This window comes from Bufo gargarizans, chromosome 2 (genome assembly GCF_014858855.1).
Source record: "Bufo gargarizans isolate SCDJY-AF-19 chromosome 2, ASM1485885v1, whole genome shotgun sequence".
NCBI classification, from domain to species: Eukaryota; Metazoa; Chordata; class Amphibia; order Anura; family Bufonidae; genus Bufo; species Bufo gargarizans.
The window spans coordinates 90548992-90575915 of NC_058081.1; positions in this window are offsets into that span (position 1 = coordinate 90548992).

Consider the following 26924-nt stretch of genomic DNA (forward strand, 5'->3'; position numbering starts at 1 on the left):
ACCCGAACCCGGACTTTTACGAAAATGTCCGGGTTCGGGTCCGTGTCACGGACACCCCAAAATTCGGTACGAACCCGAACTATACAGTTCGAGTTCGCTCATCCCTACTAGTATGGGCACTATGGGAGAATTATTGCTTCTAAGGCACAGTGGGGACATGTTGGGGGCACTGTAGGAGCACTATTACTACCAAGTGTGCTATAGCAGAGAAGTATTACTATTGGTGGGACTTTGGGGAGAAATATCTGTATTACTGTGGGGGGCACCCTGGCACAGTATCAGTTTAGCACAGTTATTTTTGGGGGACATTATGTTTACACTATTAGTATCAGGGGCACTATTTGCTGGGCGCTGTTATTTTAGGACACTGTGTGCCAATAATTATGGAAGGGCACTATCTGCATGGTACTAGTATTTTCAGGTGGTTTATCTGTTTCTGCAGTATAATATTGGGGGTGGTAGGATGATTTGTTCAGAAGATGGGAGGATGATGGAAAAGCAGGAAACTAAGATGTTTTTGGGTCAAACTGCAGAGATAAGAGATGGCTGAAAAATCATCATGGTGGTCTGGTCTGAATAGAGAAGATGAGGAAAGAGAACATCTACATCAGAGGAGACATCACTGGATGTAAAAAGTATGGAGCGTTGTATTACCCTGTATGTTTTGTAGTGATATGTGTAATGTTAGGAGGGAAGGGGTTAGGTTGAGAATTTAGTATGGGGGAGCGCTGTTTACATTTTCACCAGTGACATCACATTCATCTGTCATATGACCTAGGCAAGACTCAGTCCCATTCAAGTGAAAACCCTTTAAATTTGGACAGGGTCCCCACTAGGGAGCCGTTCACGTTATCACCTCCTTAGAATCCGGGAAGAAGCTTCTGGACGCTTGGAACATCATGATGGAGGTCCTGGAACAAGGCCATAGCTCATCTGCTCCCCTGGACCCTGGTTGGCAACTAGTTTCCCAGAAGAGGAAAACCCACCATTGATAGGGGTCTGTGGGGCCACGGGTGCACTGTTGGTCATAGGAGTGCTGTGCAGTCCTTCCCGGCCAGGAGCCGTGATTTTTGCCCTAACAAATGCTCTGCGGCACCTTATGCCACTTTACTGTTCGTCTCTTGTTAGTTTTTTTATCTGAGTTACGCAGATTTGATTTCTTTGTATGTTCTGTTACTCAGTACACTTACAGGATAGGACGTCAGAAGGCCTTATCGATAGGAGATACCCTTACTCGCAATGCTTTATGTCTTACTGGTGCGATATGCCTCCACAGCGTAGTTATTTCCCACTATGGTCTTTAAAGTAGTTGCTATCAATACTAAGGGCCTGAACAGCCCATTCAAGAGATCTATGCTGTGGAGGGAGACAAGGGCTTTGGGAGGGGATGTCATCTGTGCGACTGAAACACACCTGTTGAAAGATGATGCTCATAGACTCAAAAATGCTCATTTTCCCCATATTTTCCACTCACATTATAGGAAAAAACTGAGAGGTGTGATGGTCGCAATCAAAGATTCAGTTGTGTTTCGGTTGTCCAGATCTATAGAAGACCTAAATGGTCGATATATTATCCCGATAGCGTCCATTAATAATGTGACCTACACAATGGTATTTGTATATGTTCCTAATAAGCATCAATTGCACTTTTTACTTAAATTAATGAACAAGGTGAATGCAGTTAAGGTAGGTTTGGTCCTCTGGGGAGGAGATTTTAACTCTGTACCAGATCCTCATATTGATTTGACGTCCAAAGCCAGAGCTCATCCTCAGAGTCTCAACCCCCTTTTACTGAGTGAAGACCTCTATGATATCTGGAGGCTCCATCATGATAGAGAAAAAGACTATTCGTTCTTTTCAAATGCCCACCAAACCTACTCCAGAATAGATAGACCTACTCCAGAATAGTTGACCGACACCTCCTACGAAATGCCACATACTCTTCCATAGAATTAATTACATGGTCTGACCATGCGCCCGTCACTTTGACCATTAGTGAAACTATCAACAGACCCCCTTACTCCCCATGGCGCAATAATACGTTCCTGTTGGATCACCCCAAATGCAAATTAACATTGCATGAGGGACTGGTGGAATTCTTCCACATAAAGGATGGATCTGTATCAAACCCCTTCTCTCTGTGGAATGCCCATAATGCATTCATGCGGGCAGGGCCGTCTTTAATATTGATTAGACCCTGGGCATAAATTTACTTGGGCCCCCTGGATACCGCCTTCCCACACCTTAACAGGCAATCACTCCCTCCACCACAACACACAAACAAAAAATCCACACATCTGGTAGAGGACAGTGAATGACTGTAAATACTTCCAGTTCTGAAGATTCCAGCGGCTCAGGATCAGTGCTCTGGGCAGCTGGGCTCAGGCTGGAAGTGGGCACCGCTCTGCAGGAAGGAGACCAGGGCTTGGCTCACCCTAGTGATACAGTGCACCCCAGCACCCCACAGTATGCAGTATAGCACCCTATAGTATGCAGTATAGCACCCCACACTATACAGTACCCCACAGTATATAGTAGAGCAGTATAGCAGCCCACAGTATACAGCACCCCATAGTATACAACACCTCACAGTATACAGTAGAGCAGTATAGCACCTCACCGTATACAGCACCCCAAACTATACACGATACAGCACCCCACACTATACAGCCCCCACACTATACAGTACAGCAGTATAGCACTCCACACTATACAGCACCCACAGTATACAGTATACAGCCCCCCACAGTATACAGTACAGCAGTATAGCACTCCAGCCCCCCCCCCCACAGTATACAGGCCCCCCCACAGTATACAGCCCCACACAGTATACAGCCCCCCCACACACAGTATACAGCCCCCCCACACAGTATACAGCCCCCCCCCACACAGTATACAGCCCCCCACACACAGTATACAGCCCCCCCCACACAGTATACAGGCCCCCACAGCATACAGGCCCCCCACAGTATACAGGCCCCCCACAGTATACTGTAGTTTACAGTATATTAGCATTAGCATAACAGCCCCTGTCACCTTTTCCTGATGTAATCTTCACAAAAAAAAATCTCCACAGTTAAGGCAAACTTCTCCTGCAACACTCCTGGTAGGACCTGTGATGACCTCATAGCCATGTGACCAGTAATATTGCTAGGTTACTGGTCACATGGTGATGATGTCATTAAGGTCCTAGATCACAGCTCTCACAGACACAGTATGCTGGCTGGAGTGCAGGCAGGCATGGCATGGCAGCACCCCCTGTGTAGCTGACAGCCTGACACCCGGGGCAGTGGCTAGCAGGGCTCAAGAGGCAGCTGCCTTGGGCCCCCCAGGAGCAACTGGGCCCGGGGCAGCTGCCTCTTTTGCCCCTTGGTAAAGACGGCCCTGCATGCGGGGGATGTTTATAAAGTCTGGATATAGGGCGAAGAAAGATAGAGAAGAGCGTATAAATGCGCTGACCCAACAGATCAGATCCTTAGACTCCAGCAACAAGACCAGCCCTTCCGTTACCGGAGGAACCCAACTGCAGAACCTGCGCCTCCAATTAAAAGAGTGTCTCCTCTATAAATATGAGAAACATCTAAAAACAATTAGTGCAACATATTATGCGCAAGACAATAAGTCAGGGAAGCTACTAGCCCGTAGACTGAAGGAAAGATCCGCCAAAGCTAAGACCCCCTTTATTACGGCCAAACAGTCGGGTAAGAAAATAATGGACCCCCAGGGAATTGCGAACTCCTTCAAAAGCTTTTATGAAGCTCTCTATAACTTGAAGCCACAGATTGACCAACCTTCTCAAACAGCGGCAGCGATAGATCAATTTTTAACCTCCCTTGATCTCCCTAGTCTCACCAAGGCCCAATTAGAGAACCTAAACTCCCCTGTGATGGAACAAGAAATCATTGAAGTCATCACAAAACTACCCAATAATAAAGCCCCCGGCCCAGATGGATTCTCGAATGCATACTATAAAACATTTAAAAAGGAACTTTCCCCAGACTTATGCCAAATTATCCGTCAAATAGTGAACACAGGCTGTCCCCCGAAAGAGATGTTAGAAGCGACAATAGTCACTATACCGAAAACTGACCCTCCCTCGCATGATACAAAGAAATATCACCCGATATCGCTCCTAAACACTGATACGAAAATATACGCAAAGATCCTGGCGAACCGTCTGCCCCCCTACATTTCGTCTCTCACCCATGCAGACCATGTGGGATTTGTGAGAGGCAGACAGTTACAGGACAACTCCAGGCGCACTTTAAATATACTGGACTATGTGCAGAGAGCGAAAATTCCTGCTCTGCTGGTCACATTAGACGCCGAGAAGGCGTTCGACCGCATTAATTGGTCATTTGCCTTCGCGGTCCTATTGAAGATGGGATTCTCTGGGGCAATCCTGGCGGCTATCAAAGCGTTATATACCCAACCCAGTGCAAATTGTGGGTCAACGGGGCGCTTTCGGACCCATTTGACATCTCCAATGGTAGCCGCCAGGGTTGCCCTCTGTCCCCTTTAATATTCATTCTGTCTATTGAGCCACTAGCTCAAGCCTTGCGACAGTGCCCAGAGATAACAGGCATTAATATAGGAGATAGAGAACACACGGTTAGCTTATATGCAGACGACATTATTTTGACGTTGACAAACCCCCAAACGTCTCTTACAGCTGCTATCGACATTATTTCTCAATTTGGAGACCTCTCCTTCTATAAACTTTATGCTGCTAAGTCTCAGGCCCTCCCAATAAATATCCCCCCAGATCGGGTAAAAACACTTAAAGATGTCTTTGACCTGGACTGGCAGGATAGCCAAATTGATTACTTAGGGATAAAGTTGACAGCTTTGTTCACGATGCCACGAATTATGTCCCATTCCTAGGAACATTAGAGAAAGACCTCTCCGATTTAGCTAAATATGAGACGTCTTGGGTGGGTCGGATTGCCTCGTTCCAGATGTTTATTCTTCCCAAAGTTTTGTACCTATTTAAGACGTTGCCTATCACCCCACCAACCTCTTTCTTTAAGAAATGCACTATGCTGATCAATAAGCTAGTATGGAAGGAACACAGACCCAGGATAGCAACTACAATAATGCAGAGAGACAGGCGTCGGGGAGGACTAGGTCTCCCGCATATATATGAGTACTTTCTGGCCTCACAGGTCTCCCAGCTGAGAGAATGGTGGATGGACAACCACTCCAAACAATGGGTACATATGGAAGCAACATTATCTTCGGTATGCAGCCTTAAGTCTCTTTTGTTAGCGACTCTCCATCCAACATTCCACCGACCCTCCTCCCTGACGCTGGTGTCCATGGCATTAGGAAATTGGTCTCATTTTCACAAATTGTGCTCTCAGGTGTCCAGACCCTTCCCACCCTCTACTCCTATAACGGTACTCAACCACCTAATCCCCAATTTTACAATCTCGCCCTGGGTGACAAACGGATTAGACCTCCTCTCAAAGATATTTATATCAGACACCCTTTGCTCTTTTGAATTCCTGCACAAGAAATTCCAAATACCAAACACAGATTTCTATAAATACTTGTGTATTAGACACTTCCTCACAGCCAACTCTCTTTTCACACTATTGTGCAACCAGGAAGTGTTTAAGCTCTGGTCACTTGCCCCACCATATTGCACATGCCTTCGTCCTTTATACATGATGCTCAGAGACAAAGGATCATTTACTAACACGATCCCCCTGCACACCTGGGAAAAAGACCTGGGTCTATCGTTTTCAGATGAGCAGTGGTCTTTAGCTGTTAACTCTATCTCCAAAAACCTTAGATGTGCTTTGCATTATGAATCACTGATGAAAACTATGTTAAGATGGTATTATACTCCCGACCGCCTATGCCACATTTTCCTAGGATCCTCACATCTTTGCTGGAGGGGCTGTGGCCAGAGAGGCTCACTATACCATATCCTGTGGTCCTGCCCACTATTACAGGGTGTATGGGGCACCACTTTCTCCCTCGCTTCGGACCTACTGGGTAGCCAGCTCCCGCCTTCTCCCTCACTGGCCCTTCTTTTCATTGATCTGAATAAAATGCCCTGTGATGTCAGGGTGGTGTTGGGGCATCTCTTCCTCTCAACCAAACTGGCTCTCTCCCAAAACTGGAAATCCCAGAATGTCCCCAGCTTAACGGATATTACCCGCAAGCTTAATTCCACTTGTGGTCATGGCTACGGCCAAGAGGTATCCGGAAAACCCTAGGGAGAAAACAACGGGAACAACCTAACCCAGCTAGGCGTGTCTTAGCTGACCTCACTAAATGGCTTGTTGTGTGCCCTAAGCCATGATCGTGGGTAGGCCTATAAGTGGGCATGCCCTGTGGAAATGAGAAGATAAGGGAGGGAGGGTGGGGCACCTGAAAACACACACCTGTGAGTGAGGGTGTGGCTCGTATATGAAGAGCCTCCGCCCCTCCCACAAATGCAGGCTGACTAATCAGCCTTACCAACTTGTGGTCATGGCTACGGCCAAGAGGTATCCGGAAAACCCTAGGGAGAAAACAACGGGAACAACCTAACCCAGCTAGGCGTGTCTTAGCTGACCTCACTAAATGGCTTGTTGTGTGCCCTAAGCCATGATCGTGGGTAGGCCTATAAGTGGGCAAAAAACCAAGCCAAGTAGGGTAGAAGAGGAATTTGAATGGCATGTACAAACTAATCCCCAAGCCAACTGCAAGGCATCCGGGATCTAGAGCGAAAATTCGGGGTATGTGAGGCAAGACCAGTAGGAAACCTACAACCCATCTTGTGGATGACAAGGCCAGAGACATGATGCTCAATATTGCGGATATTGCACAAAAGCGGAATGGAGGACCGAGAAAACGTTGTGAAATGGATCATAAAAACCAACTGAAACTTGTTAAGTTTGGTTCTAGTGTGAGTACTGGCAATGCCCTAGCGTCAGGAGATCATGGGACCAAAACCTAACTGCCTAGACTATGCAGGAATGAGGGCCAAAAAGAACCATGTAGATAGGAAGAGAATCCTTGAATAGTTACCCAGACAACAGCTATCCGCGCTTTGTTCTACTGTGCGCCCCTGAGAATTGTTTTTACGCTTGAGACGTGAAGACCGACCTACTATCTGAATCTTCTACCGTGAGAAAATGCTGGACCTTGTCCAAAATCCGATTCAGCGTGGTTGTAGGGAGTCGGAGGTTAGTGCGGCAAGAAGCTATGAAGCCATAATATACAAGATTCTGTCTATGCCCTCCCATGAGTGAGGGAATGCAATGCAATGAAGCTACTGGCGAAAAATGAATTCCTGGTCGTGGTAAAAAGGCAAAGACTTTGCGTGGGGACCTGGTTGACAAGATATGATCGACTACAATCAGAGACTAATATGCTAGAGCGAATTGCCCTACTTGTTCTTCCTCTGGCAGGACCTGAACGAAAGCATGAACAATTAAAGAAAGACAAAATATCTGCGTAAGACATGACAATAATGCTGTAGGGCGAACGGACCAGTTTGCGGTCAAAACATAAAATGAGCGATCAACGTGGATTATTAGGGAAGCAGGTATGTATGCGATACATAGGGGCCATGGGGGGTCCCGAAGCCATGGGGCCGAAGCAGTCGTCGGCCCCCGAAGCCATAGGGCCGAAGCAGTCGTCGGGCCCCCGAAGCCATAGGGCCGAAGCCATGGGCGAAGCAGTCGTCGGGCCCCCGAAGCCATGGATCAACATGGAGCGATCAACATGGATTATTAGGAAATTAGGGAAGCAGGTATGTGTGCGATACATAGGGGCCAGCCTAGATGCACAGATGGACAACCAACCAGGCAATAAGCCCAGCAGGACTGAAAACAGTCGTCGGGCCCCCGAAGCCATGGGGCCGAAGCAGGTCGTCGGGCCCCCGAAGCCATGGGGCCGAAGCAGGTCGTCGGGCCCCCGAAGCCATGGGGCCGAAGCAGGTCGTCGGGCCCCCGAAGCCATGGGGCCGAAGCAGGTCGTCGGGCCCCCGAAGCCATGGGGCCGAAGCAGGTCGTCGGGCCCCCGAAGCCATGGATCAACATGGAGCGATCAACATGGATTATTAGGAAATTAGGGAAGCAGGTATGTGTGCGATACATAGGGGCCAAATCAGCCTAGATGCACAGATGGACAACCAACCAGGCAATCAGCCCAGCTGGTTTGAAAACAGTCGTCGGGCCCCCGAAGCCATGGGGCCGAAGCAGTCGTCGGGCCCCCGAAGCCATGTGGCCGAAGCAGGTCGTCGGGCCCCCGAAGCCATGGGGCCGAAGCAGGTCGTCGGGCCCCCGAAGCCATGGGGCCGAAGCAGGTCGTCGGGCCCCCGAAGCCATGGGGCCGAAGCAGGTCGTCGGGCCCCCGAAGCCATGGGGCCGAAGCAGGTCGTCGGGCCCCCGAAGCCATGGGGCCGAAGCAGGTCGTCGGGCCCCCGAAGCCATGGGGCCGAAGCAGGTCGTCGGGCCCCCGAAGCCATGGGGCCGAAGCAGTCGTCGGGCCCCCGAAGCCATGGATCAACATGGAGCGATCAACATGGATTATTAGGAAATTAGGGAAGCAGGTATGTGTACGATACATAGGGGCCAAATCAGCCTAGATGCACAGATGGACAACCAACCAGGCAATCAGCCCAGCTGGTTTGAAAACAGTCGTCGGGCCCCCGAAGCCATGGGGCCGAAGCAGTCGTCGGGCCCCCGAAGCCATGGGGCCGAAGCAGTCGTCGGGCCCCCGAAGCCATGGGGCCGAAGCAGTCGTTGGGCCCCTAAAGCCATTTTTTTTTTTTTTTTTTTAGAATTATAACTATGAAAAGTGACATGAATAAGGTGCACGTGAATTAAACCATGAGCCTGACCGATGTGGCAGGTGATACCCAAGATAAACTACGTGGCCTGAATAACATGCAAGGCGAAATATCGTTAGGAACGAGACCTGACCAACGTGGAAGGTGACCCCAATAGTTCAACTGCATGACCTGAAAAGACGAAGGGAAACGTGACAGAAAATGGAGATAATAACGGACATTAACTCAAATTAATAACATAAGCAGGTAAAGATATGAGTCATTCAAAAGCATAGCTGCACAGGTGGACAGACAACCATTGGTCAGACCCCTGAAGCCATGGGGCTGAAGCAACCACCAGGGGCCCATGGGGCCGGGCAGCCGCCGGGATGCGAACCTTAGAATTAAGGACGGCTGGGGAAAAGATTGGGCCTTAACCCAACGGGTTTAGTAAGCAACCGGGACTCGAGAACCTAGAAAGACAAAGACATGGACTCGCATAACCTCCAACAGAAACCTGGGACACTAACCAGCCTACAACCATGTCGTACCCTTAACAAACAAAACATGAAAAGCGGTCAAGGGGCCCCCGGAGCCATGAGGCCGGATCGGTCATAGGGCCCCCGAAGCCAGAGGGATGACGTTGCGGTGACGATAAGTAATTAAAACGTAAGCCGGACCTGATGGCATATGAAGCGACTTGAATGATTGGATTGGTTAGAAGGTGGCCTAAGGAACATGACTGCCAACAGGCGTTAAAAATATAGACATTAGTAATCCGAAGCACGTGCATACATAAAACACTAACCACCGTGAACCATAAACGTAAACATGAAATGCCTGGGGCATTGCGAGTTCGCTAAGAGAAGTCTCTTATCGTGACAAACAAATGAACAGCTTGTGAAAACATACCAGGAAACGGACTCCTATCGGCCCACTGACCTCCGCTGAGGAGCTGTTTGGTGAACTGGGGCAGGAGACCAGTCTGAGTAAATACGAAACAGGATTAAACAGAAACTAGGCCTATGGAATGTGACAGACCACCGAGGAAGGGAACGTAAGCCTGAAAAGAACGCAGTTATGTTTGTCAGGAGAGAGGTACCAGAGCGGTGGGTGCAGACTGCCCCGGTGAGATTGAGCAAAACCATGATGTAGCAATAAACAGGAGAATGCAGCTTTGAGTGGGAGCAGAGTACAACACATGATGTAACAACAAATGGGTGAATGCAGCTTTGGATGTGAGTGGTACCTAAAAACATGGTATAGGCGCATGAAAAGCATGGTATAAAGACGTATAAATGCAACCTGAAAGTGAGCAGAGTATTGACGTGATGCGAAAGCAGACATGTGGACGCAGCTCTAGTAGTGAAAGGAGTATAGGACAAGATGTGAAAAGCAGACATGCGGACGCAGCTTTGGATGTGAACGGAATATTAACTTGATGTGACCGCAGACATGGAAAGCGGCTTTGGTGAGTGGGGTATACAACCTGGTGTAGCAGTAGAACTGTGAACACAACTTTGGGTATAAGCAGAGCATGAAGATTGGTATAAACGCAGCTCTGGTTGTGAGTGGAGCAAGGTGGGAACACCAGGGTGGTGCGTCCAGAGCATGAAAACGGAGTAACAGTAGCAGCTATGGCTGTAAGCCGAGTATACAACATGTAATAACAGGCATGTAATACGGATCCGGCTGTCGGCTGGGGATGGAATGAGATGTAACAGCCAACAGGTGAGCGCAGCTTGAGTGTGAGACCAATCTGAGTGAATACGAACCAAGAGTAGAAAAGTGCAGTACAGTGAAGACGTGCGGATGCAGCATAAGACATTAAATAAAAGCCGAAAGTGTAAATGCCGCTCAGGATAACAGCGGAGCATGAAAGTATGAGATTGTGGAGAAGCTCTGCCTGTATATTTATGTTTAAATTGTACTGGAGCTGTCATTTGGCATTCCGGGCACTAGAGGCCGCTGTTTTGCAGCACAGTCAGCATGCTTCTGGGTGAACCAGTAAGTGTTGATCTGACATGGTGGAAGGATTGTGCTGTGAGGGGCTGAATCCGATTCCATCCTGGCTTGCAGATGTCCGGCAGTGAATGGACACTCAAAGGAAGGAGAGCATCTGCTGTCCCCTGTCTGGATCCAGCACTTTGAAAGAGAGGTTGTCCCAGGAAGACCAGTTCCAGTGTATGGACAGAAAACCTTAGCATCAAGCAAGGCCGCACGGTTGCTGAGAGCTTGGTGGCCATCCCGGGTAAGCGGCATCCTAGGGCCCAGAACGGACGCAGGTCAGTACACCTGATTACCAATTGTACTTCACTGTTTGGCGCCTAAAGTAACAGAGACTAGCCTAGGCCTTGTATGCGCTAGTTAGATAGGGTTATAGCTTTGTTAGGCCTTACTGTACTGGACTGCAGCGCAGTAATTGACTTGCAGGCTCTGCTGCGTCTGCCACCGGTTAGGTGTGTCTTCTATAGCGGCACAGTACGACTTGTAGGCTCTGCTGTGTACGCCAACAGGCTAGGCCTGTCCCTCGGACAGGGACGGTGACTGTGGGCCTGGGGTATTACTTATACTGTTTGTACTTGTGTTAATACTGTTTCCAAAGTAAAGTTTATATTCTTGCATATAAAGCTGGTGTCAGTGTTGCTTCCATGTCTGTGACTTTGCTGTATCCTGGGGAGCCCACCCCGGTACACGGCTTACGAAAGTGAAATACATGAAGTTTAAAGATGGTGGTAGCGGGGGGAAAGAGGGGGGGGGAGACACATGGCAAGGAACAGCTACAGCAAAAGGCCTAAACAATAAACACTGCGTCCGATCTCCAAACATGACGTCAGGTGCAGCCCGGGTAACTCTTACTTCAGCCGGATTGCTGTAAAGAAACTTTTCATACGAGACGAACGAAGCAAAGTGAAACTTGTAAGATTTATAGGAACCAACTCTTATTACCAACAAACAAAAATGAAAAGCAAATGGAAGTATTTAGGCCCAAACGAGCAAACCTGAGGTAGCAGATTCTGAGGCGAAGCCTCCCGTTCGCTAGCAAAGTCGGATCCGACCGGCCTGGAGAGACGGCCCCGGCCCAACCTACTTACGTAGTATGGCGCGTGCATGCTATGGTAGCAGAGAGCAAAATAACAAGCTCCATGCTGCAAAGAAAGAATCCTACCACCAGAGAACCTAGTGTGCTAATGACACCCAGCGGCAGCTGTGCACCTGAAAACACACACCTGTGAGTGAGGGTGTGGCTCGTATATGAAGAGCCTCCGCCCCTCCCACAAATGCAGGCTGACTAATCAGCCTTACCAACTTATATATATGAAAAAATGTTGGCGAGAGTTGGATGTTTATCCGCAGCGTTTCAGAAGGAATGGAGTTCTTGGAGTTCCTCCCCGCTCGCATTGCATTCCCCTGACTGACCTTGCTTTATCGGTTTAATAAAGGCCTGACGCACAGGGTTTTATCTATATATGTACCTATCCCATGTATGTACTGAATGTTATTTGTTGTTTGTTTTTTCTGAATATTCATTGATGTACCCGCAATACGGTTCGGTTGGCGCTGCCAATGTGGCTATGAGAAGCGCTGACTATGTAACTGTTCATTGATGATCATTCGTATGTCTAAAAATCAATAAAAACACATTGCTTGAAAGAAAAAAAAAAATTGGACAGGGGCACTGAAATTTTTAAAAAAAAATTGTAAAAAATAAATATATATATATATATATATATATATATATATATTCCACAGCACTTCCCAGGCGTAAATTTTCACACGCAAAAATAGTGTATTTCAATCACCAAACAGTAACGTTTCGGTCCTCTCCCTGAGACCCTGGGACCAGTGACGTCACTGCTTGAGAAAGGTCCCAGTGAGAGGACCGAAACGTTGCTGTTTGGTGATCGAAATACATTTTTTTGATTTATGCATGGGAAGTGCTTTGGATTTTTTTTTGGGGGAGTTTGAATCGCTTTCACAACTGCCGGCACCCCTCTACAACTTCTTATGCTGTGCTGCTCACATTTCGTTATTTGGTGTATATATATATATATATATATATTTGGATGACCCAAATCACCGTTGTTTGAGGTGAGACACAGGCTGACATGGGACACTTCCCATGATACAGCAAGGATAAGAACTACCCACTATCCTGAGTGAAGATACAAGGCCAAAACTACCTTGATCTTTATTGCCCCTGAATACATGTGTGAAGTCCCCTGATGATGTCTGAAAAGCAAGACAGAAACATGGTGTAAGATCCTCACCTGCTTTGCACTCCAGGGGAGCCAAGAGGGGTCCCCGTGGAGTTGCGGGACAGGTTATGCGTGTCTCTGATGCACCAGCGCTGACCCCTTTGCGAGCCAGTGCGGAGATGCGTTCGCGTGGACATCGGAGGGGAGGACCGTCGGAGTCCCGGGGAAAGAGTGGCCAGGCGAGTGACAAGACGCCGCGGCCAGGGTTGTCTCCGGTGTCTCCTGCGACTTCTGTTTCCGCATCTGGGTCCACGCGCTCGCATACTCGCGCTGAGTCAATCATGCGTCCGTGCGTACGCACGAGGGCAGGTTCGCAAAGGGATACACGGTCGCGAGTACGCGCTTCTTATGCACTTCGTCGACCAGTGGCGCATATTATACTGACTCACAAGAGCAAAGTGGATTAGGGAGCCAGCCATGGGTTAATCAACTTGTGATTGCCTTAGGCCTTGTACTCAGGTGCAGGGCAATTTGTTCACCTATGGTAGTGGACACTTGGCACCCTGGGATTGGTCAGCAGGCATTTAAAAGGAGGTCTCTCAGGGTGATCAGTGCCCACTGTTATTTTCCCTCAACCAGGTATAGGTCACAACTCCTAGTGACTGAAGACTGCCAGGAACTTTGTCCTTACAGTGGACCCAAGATCTGGAGTGACTCGACTGCCAAGTGCACAGCATCATTCAGCACTGGTTGGGACTATTCCTGGAATCTCCTTGCCTGGTTTTTTGTTATTATTCCTTGTTACCAGCAAGTGTCCTGGACGTTTATGTTTCTGGTGAATAAACACCTTTTTGCTTTCATCACTGGTCTGTTTGTTGGTGCCTTGCATTACACATGGCATGTAGGGCTTTGTAATTAGGGCTATGCAGAATACTAGACCCATACTGAGGGAAAGGTTCGGTGTGGGGTCGCCCCTGTCGGGGCGGGTGCTTCATGTGTGCTAGGCAGGCAATAAGAACAGCCCCTAACCCTCATTGAGGTAGGAAAGCCATAATAGGGCATATTAGGAGATGTTTAAGTGCCAACCCCAACACAAGCACCCTGGTCACGCTGGTTCCAGGTATCACCAACTGCCAGGACCTTCCTCTATAGGTTGCGGATCTTGCAAAGATGTGGTAAGACCCACCCTTTTTATCATTTATATGATTTGGTATAGTGGAGGTAAATGTTATTGTTGTCTCTCACCCAGTAGTAATCACTATTTTAAATGATTTAGTAAATGCTACGTTTTATGATTCCCAGTTTACATAATAAATCTGTTATATTTGGGTGTAACCAGATACCACTACACACTCACCTAGTGTGGTGGTATAATTAATATTACTCTTTAAATAACCCAAAGGCCAGCCTGGCAGCTGGAAATACAAAGCACTTAGTTTAGGTCTCCATTACTTACATGACACTTTCAATAAGGGCTGTGAACACTATGACCTTGGACATCAGTAGTGGAATACTTCCCATCAAATGGCATGGACAGTGGAACGGTACAATATCATTAGCTGCAGTCATAAAGGAACACATTGGCAGAATCAATGGTCCGAGGGTATCAGGGGACTAAAAATAATTAGAACACGTGAAGTGCTCGTCTTCTGTACGAATACTCAAATAACTCAATAAGACTTGGGAAGAGAGCAAACACGGCATGTCTGTACAGGGAACAGGATTATGGAGAGATACATTACATATCATACATTGACTGCAGATGAAATTAGTAATAAATGGCTGCAGAACAAATATGATATATGATAACCTATAAGAGTAATTATGCTTATTACTGAAGTAATGAAAGTGGTTTGTGTATGTGTGGATAGATAGATATACATAGTGAGCCAACAGCAGATGAAATACTGGAGGCAGTGTCCAGGAGCAGAAAGCAGACTGGGAACAGGGCTTATGCATCGTTCGGGGGGGGGGCCTAGGAGTAGATTTAATACTAAGGCACTATATGGAGCATTACTAGAGTCACTTTAATACTGTGGGCACTATATCATGCATTACTGGAGGCACTATGGTATTTTTAATACTGGAGTATTATATGGGGTTTTATTGGATCATTGTCAACAATGGGGGCAGTTCTTTGAGGGGTTGTGCACCTTTTTGGGTGGTTTTAACAACCCCCTCCCCCCAGCCAGACCTGCAAAGGGAAGCATAACTTACCTTCTTCATTGCACTTGCTCCCCACCCATTCTCTTCCTGGTCTTGGCTGCTCCACTGCATTCCCAGGATGTAAACATCCATTTTCACGCCCCCTCAGCCAATCACTGCCTGCAGTAGTGACCTACCCCCCTTGCTTTTTGTGACCATGTCTCATGATGCAAGGGGAGCAGGTCACCATTGGTTAGCCTAAAGCCGTACACGGATTCTGGAAGATGACTTAATAAGGCCTCATGCACACGACCGTTGTGTGCATCTGCGGCCGTTGTGCCGTTTTCCGTTTTTTTTTCGCGGACCCATTGACTATCAATGGGTCCGTGGAAAAATCGGAAAATGCACCGTTTTGCAGCCGAGGCCGTGATCCATGTATCCTGTCCGTCAAAAAAATATGACCTGTCCTATTTTTTTGACGGACAACGGTTCACGGACCCATTCAAGTCAATGGGTCCGTGAAAGAACACGGATGCACACAAGATTGGCATCCGTGGCCGTAGGTTGCTTTCATACAAACGGATCCGAAGATCCGTCTGCATAAAAGCTTTTTCTGATCTAAGTTTTCACTTCGTGAAAACTCATATCCGACAGTATATTCTAACACAGAAGCGTTCCCATGGTGATGGGGACGCTTCTAGTTAGAATACACTGCAAACTTTGTACAAGACTGCCCCCTGCTGCCTGGCAGCACCCGATCTCTTACAGGGGGATATGATAGCACAATTAACCCCTTTAGGTGCCGCACCTAAAGGGGTTAATTGTACTATCATATTCCCCTGTAAGAGATCAGGGCTGCCAGGCAGCAGGGGGCAGACCCCCCCCCCTCCCCAGTTTGAATATCGTTGGTGGCACAGTGTGCGCCCCCCATCGGGCCCCCCCTTCCTCCCTCTAATGTTAGAAATCGTTGATGGCACAGTGTGCGCCCACCATCGCCCCCCCCTCCCTCCCTCTATTGTAATAAATCGTTGGTGGCACAGTGTGCGCCCACCATCGGCCCCCCTCCCTCTATAGCAGTAACAACATTGGTGGCAGTGTGCGGCCTCCCATTTCCCCCCCCCCCCATCATTGGTGGCAGCGTGGTTCCAATCGGAGTCCCAGTTTAATCGATGGGGCTCCGATACTTACCTGCTTGCTGCTGCGATGTCTGTGAACGGCCGGGAGCTCCTCCTACTGGTAAGTGACAGTTCTTTAGCAATGCGCCGCACAGACCTGTCACTTACCAGTAGGTGGAGCTCCCGGCCGGACACAGACATCGCAGCAGCAAGCAGGTAACTATGAGTCTTCTACTATTGTACTATTGCTAAGTAACCATGGCAACCAGGACTGCAGTAGCGTCCTGGTTGCCATGGTTACCGATCGGAGCCCCAGCGATTAAACTGGGACTCCGATCGGAACTCCGCTGCCACCAATGATGGGGGGGGGAATGGGAGGCCGCACACTGCCACCAATGTTGTTACTGCTATAGAGGGGGGCCGATGGTGGGCGCACACTGTGCCACCAACGATTTATTACAATAGAGAGAGGGAGGGGGGGCGATGGTGGGCCCACACTGTGCCACCAACGATTTCTAACATTAGAGGGAGGAAGGGGGGGCCCGATGGGGGGCGCACACTGTTCCACCAACGATATTCAAACTGGGGAGGGGGGGGGGGGTCTGCCCCCTGCTGCCTGGCAGCCCTGATCTCTTACAGGGGAATATGATAGTACAATTAACCCCTTTAGGTGCCGCACCTGAAGGGGTTAATTGTGCTATCATATCCCCCTGTAAGAGATCGGGTGCTGCCAGGCAGCAGGGGGCAGTCTTGTACAAAGTTTGTAGTGTATTCTAACTAGAAGCGTCCCCATCACCATGGGAACGCCTCTGTGTTAGAATATACTGTCGAATCTGAGTTTCACGAAGTAGCTCATATCCGACAGTATATTCTAACATAGAGGCGTTCCCATGGTGATGGGGACGCTTCAAGTTAAAATATACCATCGGATTGGAGAAAACTCCAATCCGATGGTATAAAAGAACTCCAGACTTTACATTGAAAGTCAATGGGGACGGATCCATTTGAAATGGCACCATATTGTGTCAACATCAAACGGATTCGTCCCCATTGACTTGCATTGTAATTCAGGACGGATCCGTTTGGCTCCGCACGGCAAGGCGGACACCAAAAAATCAAGGAAGACCCACGGACGAAAAAACGGTCACGGATCACGGACCCACGGACCCCGTTTTTGCGGACCGTGAAAAAAAACTGTCGTGTGCATGAGGCCTAAGTGTGATGGATAATCCGGTATATGGTTGAGGTTCTCACTAGGAATTCAAAATGCAATACATAGCAACATAGTTTATAAGGCTCAAAAAAGCCCTCCGTCCATCCAGTTCGGCCTGTTATCCTGCAAGTTGATCCAGAGGAAGGCAAAAAAACCCTGTGAGGTAGAAGCCAATTTTCCCCACTTTAGTGGAATAAAAAATTCCTTCCCGACTCCAATCAGGCAATCAGAATAACTCTCTGGATCAACGACCCCTCTCTAGTAGCTATAGCCTGTAATATTATTACACTCCAGAAATACATCCAGGCCCCTCTTGAACTCTTTTAGTGAACTCACCATCACCACCTCCTCAGGCAGAGAGTTCCATAGTCTCACTGCTCTTACCATAAAGAATCCTCTTCTATGTTTGTGTAGAAACCTTCTTTCCTCTAGACGTAGAGGATGTCTCTTCGTCACAGTCACAGTCCTAAATAGATCATGGGAGAGATCTCTGTACTGACCCCTGATATATGTATAGATACAGTAGTTATTAGATCTCCCCTCAGTCGTCTTTTTTCTAAAGTGAATAACCCTAATTTTTACAATCTTCCAGGGTACTGTAGTCCACCCATTCTGATTATTACTTTAGTTGCCCTCCTCTGGACCCTCTCCAGCTCTGCTATGTCTGCCTTGTTCACAGGAGCCCAAAACTGTACAAAGTACTCCATGTGTGGTCTGACTAGTGATTTGTAAAGTGGTAGGACTATGTTCTCATCACAGGCATCTAGGCCTCTTTTGATCCACCCCATGATCTTCTACAGCTTAGTTTGCTGTCCACTAAAAAATCCTAAGTCCTTTTCTATGTTACCAAGTGTTTTACTATTTAGTATGTACTGTTGACTTGCATTGTTCCTTCCCATGTGCATAACCTTACATTTGTCAGTGTTAAACCTCATCTGCCACTTATCTGCCCAAGCCTCCAATCTATCCACTAGTGACAGTGACCCAATCTGAGTGTGTACCATTAATAACCACCCTCTGTTTTCTATCATAGTAACAGTAATAGTTATAGTAACATAGTTTAAGCAAATGAGTTCCCTGTTACAAAGGGAATATATATATATATACACATTGTGAGGCAGTGACAGGCCACTGAAGGATGGTATGTATCTCCCAGAATGGTGCAGGAAACCTATTAAGGAGATACATATTGTGGTTTGCTGTGGTGCACCTGAGACGTGCCACCAAGGTACCCAGGCTTGGTGGAGTGGAAGCCAGAAGCTAGAGTGTCCACTAAGATAGATAGTGGACACTGTTGCTACCTAGTATATCTGGTAACAGTTAATCTGGGCCTGGCTTTTACTGGGAGTAAGCAAGGAGCTGGGTGGGTGCTTACTTCGTGGCACATTACCACAATTGCGTTTGAAAGTCAGCAGCATGAGGCAGGGTATGTCTGTTGTGTGAGAGGCAGCAGAACACACACTAGCCTGTGGATGCTTCTAAAGGAGCCCCGAGACTGCGTGACTTTATTGTGGAAGACGTGAACTGATCACTTGTCCCTGCTGCAATCCAGCTGAACTGAACTGTAAGTTGGCTGGAACAAGCAATAAATTGTATTGAAGTGACTTTGTTGTGTCCCTGCCTGTCCTTTAAACTGGTCATAGGAGCCCACGGCATTACAATATATATCTATAGTAGGGGGACTGTCTCTTTTCAGGGGGTCACACTCACAGATATCTTCGCAGACACGATTATAATGTCCAAACTCTTGCTTTATTTTAGACACTTTAGCAAAGCACAGGTTAAGACGTTGCAGCTTCAACTTATCACGTGTGACATCCACACAAAATAACAAACCCTTGCCCGGCTAGGCTCTAACTAAACACAAGTGTATCCCTGACTCACCTAGAGAGCCCTGTTCACACATTGAACACAAATGCGGCTTTCCTCAGCCATACAGTCCAGCAACCTCCAGGCTGTGACACTTCAATACCTTTAGGGGGATTGTGGCCCAGTAGTCCTCCCAACTCTGGCCTCGTGATCCTTGTTTTACAGGCATCACCGCGTCCCCCAAAGTTCAGGCTATCGCCTAGCCTCATGGCCCCTCAGCCCACCCAGCTGAGACCACTCAAACAGAGCCTCACCAGGACTCTGCTTCACAAGACACTCCATAGTGAGCCACACGCAAGATCCAGTAGCAGGATTAAATAGGATCCCTGGACATGAGCATGCCTCAAGTCCTGGACTGGAACCTGGGGAAACAATACCTCAATGCTCACATTGCCACAATATATATATATATTGAAATCACCCCCCTTTCCCCAAAATAAAAACATAAATAATAAAACAAATTAAAATATTAAAAATCTTATCCCATACAGTGAATTAGGCCAATTCGCCATTTTTTCATCACTTAACCTCTCACAAAAAATGTATAAAAAGTGTTCAAGAGGTAATACACAACCCAAAATGGTATCAATAAAAAATACAGATCGTCCCGCAAAAAAATGAGCCCTTACACAGCTCTGTAGACAGGACTATAAAAAAAAAAAAGTTGCCCCTGCGAAAAACAAGCCCTCGTATGGCTATGTGAATGGAAAGATAAAAACGCTATGGCTTTGGGAAGCAGGGAGTAAGAAAAACGGAAACACAAAAACAGAAAATCGCCATTTTTAGCAAGGGGTTAATGAAACACAGTCAATGATTAGTTCACGTGGTTCTTTGGTGCTCTCTTTTAGGCCTCATGCACACAAACGTATTTTCTTTCCGTGTCCGTTCCTTTTTTTCTGTTCCTCAGTGTTAGGCCTCATGCACACGACCGTTTTTTTTTAAGGTCCGCAAAAACGGGGTCCGTAGGTTCGTGATCCGTGACCGTTTTTTCGTCCGTGGGTCTTCCTTGATTTTTGGAGGATCCATGGACATGAAAAATGAAAAAAAAAATCTAAGTCAAGTTTGCCATTGAAATGATAGGAAAAAACGGACACGGATCACGGACACGGATGCCAATCTTGTGTGCATCCGTGATTTTTCACAGACCCATTGACTTGAATGGGTCCGAGAACCGTTGGCCGTGAAAAAAATAGGACAGGTCATATTTTTTTCATGGCCAGGAAACACGGATCACGGATGCGGCTGCCAAACGGTGCATTTTCCGATTTTTCCACGGACCCATTGAAAGTCAATGGGTCTGTGAAAAAAAACTGAAAACGGCACAACGGCCACGGATGCACACAACGGTCGTGTGCATGAGGCCTCACCCAGTGTTTTACCATTTAGTATGTACTGGTGACTTGCATTATTCCTTCCCATGTGCATAACCTTACATGTTGTATTTTTTTTACAGAATGGAAATACGGACATACGGAAACAGAATGCACATGGTGTAACTTTTTTTATTTTTTGCGGACCAATTGAAATTAATGGTCTATGAAATGGTCTATGGTTAATGAAATTAATATACGGTCCGCAAAAAAAAAAGTTACACCATGTGCATTCCGTTTCCGTATGTCCGTATTTCCGTTCTGTAAAAAAAATACAACATATAAGGTTATGCACATGGGAAGGAATAATGCAAGTCACCAGTACATACTAAATGGTAAAACACTGGGTAACACTGACATGGAAAAGGACCTAGGAATTTAAGTGAACAGCAAACTAAGGGTGGGTTCACACTAGTGTTATGGAATCCGTTATGGCTTTCCGTTATAACAGTGTTATAACGGAACATTACGGAATCCATAGGATGGAATGCAAAACGGAAGCCTTTAAAAGGCATTCCCTTTTGCTCTGTCCTAATAGAAGTCTATGGGAAAACATAACGGATCCGTCTGAGTCCCGTTATGCAAGACAGAAAACAATGTCCTGTCGACAGGACTTTGTTTTCTGTCTTGCATAACGGGAACCAGACGGATCAGTTTTGATTCCCATAGACTTCTATTAGGACGGAGAGCAAACGGAATGCCTTTTAAAGGCATCCGTTTTGCATTCCGTCATAATGCAAGTCTATGGGCAGCAAAACGGATCTGCCCTTCCGTCTTATGGATTCCGTTATGTTCCGTTATAACGGAAAGCCATAACGGACCCCATAACGCTAGTGTGAATCCACCCTAAGGCTACTTTCACACTCGCGTTTTGGGCAGATCCATCATGGATCTGCAAAAACAGATCCGTTACAATGATACAACCACATGCATGAACTGATTTGTTTGTATTATCTGTAACATAGCCAAGACGGATTCGTCATGAACTCTATTGAAAGTCAATAGGAGACGTTTTCTATTGTGCCAAACTGATGCATTCTGAGTGGATCCTTTTCCATTTAGAATGCATTAGGGCAAAACTGATCCGTTTTGGACTGCTTGTGAGAGCCCTGAACGGATCTCACAAACGGAAAGCCAAAACGCCAGTGTGATAGTAGCCTAAGCTATAAAAAAAACTGTGTCAGGCAGCTGCTGCCAAGGCCAATAAGATAATGGGTTGCATCAAAAGGGGCATAGCTGCCCGTGATGAGAACATAGTCCTACCACTTTACAAATCACTGGTCAGACCACACATGGAGTACTGTGTACAGTTCTGGGCTCCTGTGAACAAGGCAGACATAGCAGAGCTGGAGAGGGTTTAGAGGAGGGCAACTAAAGTAATAACTGGAATGGGGCAACTACAGTACCCAGAAAGATTATCAACATTAGGGTTATTCACTTTAGAAAAGAGACGACTGAGGGGAGATCTAATTACTATGTATAAATATATCAGGGGTCAGTACAGAGATCACTCCCATCATCTATTTATCCCCAGGACTGTGATGAGGGGACATCCTCTGTGTCTGGAGGAAAGAAGGTTTGTACACAAACATAGAAGAGGATTCTTTACGGTAAGAGCAGTGAGACTATGGAGCTCTCTGCCTGAGGAGGTGGTGATGGTGAGTACAATAACGGAATTCAAGAGGGGCCTGGATGTATTTCTGGAGCGTAATAATATTACAGGCTATAGCTACTAGAGAGGGGTCGTTGATCCAGGGAGTTATTCTGATTGCCTGATTGGAGTCGGGAAGGCCTTTTCTCCCCCTTGCACATGACCGAATGCCCTCCGAGACATACGAGCTGCCCGTGGGACTATTGTCCTGCCCTCATGAGATCATAGTGCAAGACAATAGTCCCGCGGGCAGCCTGATGCGCACAGTATCATAGTAACCTATGATGCTGTGCATTCCCGTGCGCACGATGTATGCCACTCTGGGACATATGGCCGCTGACGGACCGTATGTCTCGGAGGGCATACTGTCATGTGCATGAGCCCTTAAGTCGTTTTTTTTTTTGCCTTCCTCTGGATCAACTTGCAGGATAACAGGCCGAACTGGATAAACAAATGTCTTTTTTCGGCCTTATATACTATGTTACTATGTCCTATTATTGTCCGCATTATGGACAAGGATAGTACTGTTCTATTAGGGGCCAGCTGTTCCGTTCCGCAAAATACGGAATGCACACAGACGTCATTTGTATTTTTTGCATGAGGCCATATTAGGTGTTTGTCTGATTAGTATGAGATTCAGCATTTGCCTTTCTATGCGTCTCTTTCAGTGAGCTGCGGAGCTGGAGGTTGGCCTTTCATTGCCTACATTTATCACCTCTTTCTTGTCCTCGCTCATTATCTCCCGTAGATCGCATATTGAGATCAGCCAGTTGTCAGGATTAGAACATGTATTTTTCTCCGCTGTCAGCAGCAGGACTAATTATAGGAATCCATCAAGCAACAGAATAGAGGTAAAGACAGCTTATCCACAGACCTAATCCTCATGCACACGACCGTTGTTTTGGTCCGCATCCGAGCCGCAGTTTTTGCAACTCGGGTGCAGACCCATTCACTTCAATGTGGCCGCAAAAGATGCGGACAGCACTCCGTGTGCTGTCCGCATCTGTTGCTCTGTTCCGTGGCCCGGAAAAAACATATAACCTGTCCTATTCTTGTCCGTTTTGCGGACAAGAATAGGCAGTTCAGAAACACACTAGGAAGTCCAGCTCTAATCAAAAGCAGGGGCACTTTATTTCAACGGTTTAAAAACTTTCTGTTACAGGAAATGAAGTATGGTTACGCGTTTCAGACCACCTCTATTCTGGGTCCTTCATCATGACATACTAAACATTCAATGAATGCACTATATATGCTCACCCACCACCTGGTCCCGCAATCAACAGGTCACATGGTTGGAGCAGAATGTGCAATCAAAAACACACACATGTGCACACATATAAAATAATGATTTTGCTAAATAAAATCACATTATAGCTTCAAAAAGAACAATTTCAAAAATTTCAAAAAAAAGGAAAAAATAAATATATCAGAATTTTTCCCCCACTAATATTGCAGTATTAGATCATGTCTCTTATTGAGACCAGTTGGATGACAGGTTGCTTGCTGGAACATCCAGTATGCCTCCCTATTCAATAGCTTTCTTTTATGATCTCCCCCTCTTGCGGGCATTGTGACTCTTTCTATGCCCTGTGCACTAAGTCCAGACGTATTCCCACCATGCACAACCGCAAAGTGAAGGCTAACTGCAGACACGTTGCGGTTCCCATGGTGGGGGAAATCTGAAATGTGTTTGCGGATTCTAATTTTAATCTGATTAGAAGTGCACCCAACATATTGTAGTTGACACATCTCACATGTAATTAGGTAGATAGCATATTTAGTATTACAATTCATGTATGCTTTTATTGCAATTCCTTGCCATTTACTGTTGATTTAAAGAAGCTACCGTACCCACTTTAAAGTGATCAAAGCTTGCTTGCTAGCCAGGTTGGTTGAGATACTTTTTTCTCTTGAAATAAGCTGGGGCTCACCATGTTTCCCAAAGTGGGCGCCTTTCGTGCAGCGCATCTAATACCTCCCATGACCACATTAGACCACTGTTTGTCATCGTTTAACACAGGTAGGTGCTTTCTAGCAATTCTGCATATCTTGCCGTACTCTTCACTGTATTGTGTGACAAATGTAGTAGCCTGCATATTAGAGTGACTTGGTTCATGAGGGGTGTCAGAAAGCTTCTTCTTTGGAAAGATCAACTCTTTCCTATTCATGTCAGACACACATTGTCTCCGTTGTAACATATGTCGACGTGAATATGATCTGCTAGAAAGCCTATCGAATATTTTATCAGACTCAAAAATTAAAGTGTCCACATCTGAACAGTTGCGTTTCGCACAAATTAATTCACCTTTTGGAATGTTATGTACAACATGAGGTGGATGACACGAGGAGGCATGTAGAATCGTGTTACCTGACAATTCCTTCCTATAAGTGGAAGTGCAGATTTTTGATGTGACCACACTGACCGAATCATGATGGACGGTGAAAGAAATAGAGTCCAAACATGAATTGAGATAACCCGCAAACAGTAGTATGGCCGCCACATCACCAGACCAGATATAGAATAGGCAGTTATATCAATGGCTGTCCGTGCCGTTTTGCAAATTGCGGAATGCACACGGACGCCATCCGTGTTTTGCGGATCTGCAATTTGCGGACCGCAAAACACACAACGGTCGTGTGCATGAGGCCTTAAGAGTACTTATGCTCAGAGTTTTTTTTATAGCTCATGTAGACCTAGTGAAAGTAAGTCTATGGGATGCTGGTTGTATAACTTTTTCTTAAACTATATTTCTTCTGCCAGTAAAAACCTGAACATGATTATGGGGCGTCAATCTTACCTGAGCTAACAGCATTTGGAAAACTGCTTTACAGCAGCCACCATGGGTCCTAGACACAGTAGACTGAAGGGGACTCATTGGAGAGTTATCAAAAGTGATACAAAGAAAAACTCATTTAGTTTCCAATTTTTCCCCCTCGCCTATGACAGCACCCCTGGATAGTGACCGCTTCCTCCTCAGGACAGGAAACACGAACCACAACTGCTTTAAAATGAGGGACCATCCCCCTTCACACCAGTTCAGTTTCCTGTCCTAAGTGACAGGGCTGGATCTGCAAACATTATCAGCAAGGAGAGCTGCGGGCGCCCTGAATGTGAAAATATAAGGAGGGCCTACCCGGCAGCATAAGTCTTCTGTAGGAGCCGCTGCAGAACCTCTGGCTCTTCCTCCTGCTCCGTTCCTTTTCTCGTTCCAGGAGGTTTGCATGCCTCCCGGACGCGCGGACCTCTGCGGCCACGTCCAGCTGCCGGCGTTTGATGCACTTCTGGTTTGGCAGTAGGAGGAAGCAGGAGGCTGAAGACTAAAAGTGGGGGGAGCCGGCGCGCGCTGCTAGCTGAAGAAGAAGCTGGCAGTTGGTTTTCTCCATTGTGCTTTACAGCATGTGAACATGGAGAAGACACAGCGCGCAGATCCCACTGAAACCACCAATGATTCCTTGGTACCATGGTGGAGTAAGAGGGGTGAATACCCCAGAACCTCCTACTATTAGTTTTTTCTCATGCGGCTCATTTTCTGTGTTTAGGTCTCCAAGGACAGTAGAAGGGTTTCAAAATCTAAAGATAGAGGGTGTGCTACGTGTAAGAAGTTACCCCCGGGTTGGGGGAAGCCTATCTGTCAAGTCTGTGTGAACAAGTTTTTAGAGGATGAGGCCCCGTCTCTTATGACCAGTCTAAAGCAGATGATCCGGGATGAAGTTAAGGAGTCAGTGAAGGAGTCAGTTAGCAGTCTCTTAGAGGGTCACCACAGCACCTCTGCAGCTGTGTTTATTCCCCCCTCCAGCGATAAGGATATACTGTCAGGATTGGAGGAAGAGAGAGATAGACTTTCATCGGATGAATCCTTTGATGATCATGTAGCGGGAAGACTGCTTTTTCAGGCTGAGAACATTAACTCTCTGCTCAGAGTAGTCAGAGCCACCATTGGGTTAGATGATTATAAAGCTTCACAATCTACAGTTGAGGCCAAAAGTTTTGAGAATGACACAAATATTAGTTTTCACAAAGTTTGCTGCTAAACTGCTTTTATATCTTTGTTTCAGTTGTTTCTGTGATGTAGTGAAATATAATTACATGCACTTCAAACGTTTCAAAGGCTTTTATCGACAATTACATGACATCTATGCAAAGAGTCAGTATTTGCAGTGTTGGCCCCTCTTTTTCAGGACCTCTGCAATTTGACTGGGCATGCTCTCAATCAACTTCTGGGCCAATTCCTGACTGATAGCAACCCATTCTTTCATAATCACTTCTTGGACTTTGTCAGAATTAGTGGGTTTTTGTTTGTCCACCTGCCTCTTGAGGATTGACCACAAATTCTCAATGGAGTTTCCAGGCCATGGACCCAAAATGTCAACATTTTGGACTCCGAGCCGCTTAGTTATCACTTTTGCCTTATGGCACGGTACCCCATCGTGCTTGAAAATGCATTGTTCTTCACCAAACTGTTGTTGGATTGTTGGAAGAAGTTGCTGTTGGAGGGTGTTTTGGTACCATTCCTTATTCATGGCTGTGTTTTTGGGCAAAATTGTGAGTGAGCCCACTCCCTTGGATGAGAAGCAACCCCACACATGAATGG